The following is a 4,273-nucleotide window of genomic DNA, read 5'->3' on the forward strand; positions in this document are numbered from 1 at the left end:
AAAGGAGCATACAAGTTTCTGGAAGTCATTAACTTGAAATAGACACAAACTAGGTACGTAGCAATCAAGCAATGGCAGTGTTATGTTGAGCATGTTATAGTAGCTCACAATAAAAAAACAACCAACTTATTGGCTCGAACAAAGGAGTCGATTAACATTACAATTTATATATAAACATTATAATAGAACAGACCACAGAATAACTAAGATTGAATTACGCGGGAAGTTTTAGGGTGCCTCGGAATGTATGTATTATTGCTACACAAGCAAAATCATGTGGGGATATCTATCAACCGCGAGCACTACCTGCTAGCATGTATACATAATTGGTTCTGGATTGGGCAAGTTTACATGCATACCTCTAAATATTAGGGGACACAAATGAACTCAAGATATAATAGGCTTGACCTTAAACTGGAGGTTGACAAGAAAAAACACAGAACACTTCCGATATGCACACAAAAATGACAACAAACAATTAGACAATCCTATCATTTATAGTCGAACAACACTGCGCACAAACAAAACATGGTGTCATTGATACTTGAGGACAAATAAAATAAAAAGAGATCATCAGAATATTACAAGGCTTTCTTCCCAACAAAATTAGTCACAGTCACAATAAAAACAAATCAAGCCAAAGTACGAAAGATCTAGAGCTACAGGCACTACCAGAAACCGTAATATTTCTGTGGGTCGACTAATTTTCCTGTCGGGCCCGCAACTAGCTCACAGGAAAAACAATTGGGCTGTCGGCCGACCCCTGCACGCCAGGGATATGTCTAATATTCCTGTGGGCTGAGTAAGTACCGACAGGAATATAATTTTCGGCCCACCCGCGAAACACTAGGCCGCGAAGAATTTTCAGCCGCGCACATCTGGAAACTACGCCCGGCCCCGCCATGGAGCCCTGTTTTCACGCCCGTCATCGCGGCACGCCCAAATCCAATCCCCCAGATCTCCTTTATCATTTCCTTCTGCGCCACCCAACCCCTCTGCTTTCGAGGCCTCCGACCACCATCCCTCCATGGCTCCCCGCCCAGTGCCTTCCAAGGTCACCCATGGATCTGTACCCACCGGCCACCACCATCCATGGCTCCTCCGGTATTGGGACACGACGTCGTCCCATCTCCGTTCTAGACATCACCATGTGACACCAACGCCTGGCCTGCTCCTCCACCACGGCCCAGCTCGGACCACGCCGCTATCGATGCCGCCATTGAGAATCCACCCCAACTCGAGCAGTTCACCGGCGTCATGGAGGTACGTGACCTAAATCTCAAAACTAGGCTGTTTGCTGTTTCTGGCATTTCCGGATCCCCAAATCTGGTGCGGCTTAGGAATTTCCATATCCAGCCTCAGATCTGATCTATAGAACTGTAGTTTGGATGCAAAATAATCCCCAAAACTGGTGCAGCTCCATGGATCCCAAATGTCGTTCTGTATTTCAGCTACATCTTTGAGGAAATTGCAACCATTTATTGTTGCCTTAGTTCTTAAATTAGTTGGCAACAACACGTATCCACAGGATCTGAAATTTTACTAAGAATGTGTGAGATACTGGGGGTGTACTCGGGGAGTTTCAATTAGTTCTCAAACTTTTAGTATGGATGGGTTGGATACAACTGTACATATCCAAAATGCATGTAATGTTGTTTCAGACTAGATGATAATTTTCTTTCTATTTTAGTGGGATTTTTTCATTGACTTACTGTACAACACCATAATAATTCAATCTCTATTTTTCCTGTCCATACATTTTGATTTTAACTGCTTCAAATATGTTGACATTCAGGAAGCACCGAGCAGCCGCATTGCAAATATGAGGAACATCATCAGTGCAAGAAGTCCAGATTCACTCGACGGCGAGAAATAGTCTCATATTTTTGTTCCAAATAGTATGTACCACTCCCCACTTTGATACTTATGAACACCCATCTGAGATCTCCTTTTCCTTGTTACAGTTCATCCAGATCAGTAGTACGATTTAAGGTTCATGATCCAGCTATAAGAGAGGTGTAATATCCTCTGCCCTTGACATGGTATGGTACATACTGTTATTTCCCTACCTGTCTCCAAATTCATGTATTGATTAATTTCGATTCAAGTTTTCTATCTTGCAAGATCATGCTATCTTCAGAACATCTAAAATGCACCTAAACATTATATTTCAGAGTATTGACAATGAAACTGTATCAGGAAAGGCCTAGTACCACCAGCTATGCTCAAGATATGAACGCTCTGTTTTAACAATTAACAAGACAAAGATATGTTCAGGGGCTCCTATCATGGGCCATACTATCTGTCATCTTAATTTAGTTACTCCTTTTACTACTTGCTTCTTGGAATTTCATATTCTCTTATTATCTAGTACTTAACAGTTCTTGTGTATTCCTCATATTTAAGCTCACCGTGTTCTTCCTTCTCCCTTAAGTTGTATTTCGTTTTCTTTCGTATATTAAAGATTGAACAATTGCAGGGCAAGCATACAATTGGTTGTTCCTGCTGGAGAAGGTGCGCAATCTTGCTGAGTGTTTTTCTACATTGCTGGAACTAGATGATTGTAGCTCTTAGTTGTACAAGGTGGATGCCAGTGTCTGGGTGCGATGACAAGTAGACATTGCATTGCTCTGAAAATTATCAGTACATTGCATAGATGAATGGATGTCACTCCTTACATTGTTGTTCTGAACCTCTGTACTAACTTACTAATGCATCAAGTAACAACTATCCTCTGTTTGGGGTCATCCCTTTGCCTGGTAGTGTTGCATTGTATTTTTTTGTGATTTTTTGATTGCCTTACTATCCAGTACAGTAACAGTTTGCTCTCTAACTTGTTTGTCCATACCTTCTCATTTTAGTCTCTTTCATTATGTTAGGTTTTTGGGAAGAATTAAACGAACACCATCAGTGCAACATAGAGGCAAAAGCAGGTGGTTGAGGTATCACTCAATTTCAAGAAATTGAATAAGACTCTTCCAACTGAAGTGGCACTATTCCCTTTCATATTTTGTTATTCTATGCACATGAACCTAGAAAGTAAATATTGATCAACACCTGATTGAGCTCTTATTTTTCTAGTTTGCAATTCATTCTTATTAGGAGCAAAATTCAAGAGTCGGGATCTATGAGATATGCAAGAGCCTCTAATCAAGGTATTTTTACTTTTGCGTTCACCATCAGCCCCAAAGTTTTATCAGGAATAATTGTCAGTCAAGTTTTCTCTTGTATATTTAAAATATATCATGCTACGTCCAGTGTGCCCAAGATCATGAGATCAACATTATTGAGCCAGTAGTTGCTATGTTGGTTTAGTCTGAAATCAACCTCTTTCCATTTCTTTGGGGTCTTTTATTGTCTCACCATGATGTACAGTTCCCATGCCGTTACATTATCGAATAATTGCATAATGTTTTGGCTTTTTTACTCTTGTGGAGATGATGATGACTCTGCCCATTTTTCTTGAAAATTTGAAATGGATGGACTTAAGAGTATTGACATTGTAGTGTGATTTCTCGCAAGAAGTCTCTAAATGCGCTTAGGAAGTTAGCTGATAATTATGTCAAACTGGTCCAGAAGCATGTTCTCAGGTTGTCATTTAAATAGATTTTGCTAGTTGCATGATTTGTATCAAATCCGAGATATGATGCTAACAAATTACTCCATTATTAGTCTATAAGCTGTAAAACTGGGCAACTTTGATGGGACAAAAACAAGTTGGGTATATGTGCGAATATTATTGTGAGAAACTGATATACCAAGTAGATTATGCTTATTATATCTTATAGATATTGTTCCTCTTTCTTGTTACCTTTTTGTAGCAAACTGTTGACACTTTGCATATTTTTACAAGTTCAATTATATGTCCACTGCAGGGTAACCTTGAAGAGAGGCTTGCAACTTAAGCTGTAACCAAAGATTATAGAAAATGAGGTCTCTTCTTATGTACATTTAGTTGATGCACTTGTGTGTTTTTAGATGTTGCACCTCTGTTTTCATTGACCTTCAATTCATGTATGTAAATTATATGGAACTGTATCCGAAGACATGTGAATTTGTATCTCTGGTGATGGAAACAATTGATAGTGATGTTTCTATGTTCTAAATATTTTGAGTTATGGAATAGCTATGTATAAAACCATTGATATTTTTCTTTTGTTCATTGGGTTTTCTTTTTTCCTAACGGTTATGTATGACAGGGATGTATTATTTCCCTGGTTTGCCAAATTTGATGCCTATATAACCCTGTAGGGCCAAACCCGTCAGGGAAATG

At 39.3% G+C, this 4,273-nt stretch overlaps 1 long non-coding RNA gene across 2 annotated transcripts; it reads left to right on the forward strand.

Moving 5' to 3' along the window:
* The first annotated feature begins 984 nt into the window (after window positions 1-984).
* On the forward strand, window positions 985-4,018 carry LOC119326496. 2 transcript variants are annotated; one of them, XR_005158016.1, is made up of 6 exons: window positions 985-1,263; window positions 1,796-2,042; window positions 2,480-2,514; window positions 2,880-2,942; window positions 3,082-3,155; window positions 3,876-4,018. It is a non-coding gene; the product is annotated as an uncharacterized LOC119326496 (long non-coding RNA). The 2 variants fall into 2 exon arrangements; XR_005158017.1 differs by having other exon boundaries at window positions 3,103-3,155.
* The last annotated feature ends 255 nt before the right edge of the window (window positions 4,019-4,273 follow it).

The sequence above is a fragment of the Triticum dicoccoides genome, chromosome 6B (genome assembly GCF_002162155.2).
Source record: "Triticum dicoccoides isolate Atlit2015 ecotype Zavitan chromosome 6B, WEW_v2.0, whole genome shotgun sequence".
NCBI classification, from domain to species: domain Eukaryota; kingdom Viridiplantae; phylum Streptophyta; class Magnoliopsida; order Poales; family Poaceae; genus Triticum; species Triticum dicoccoides.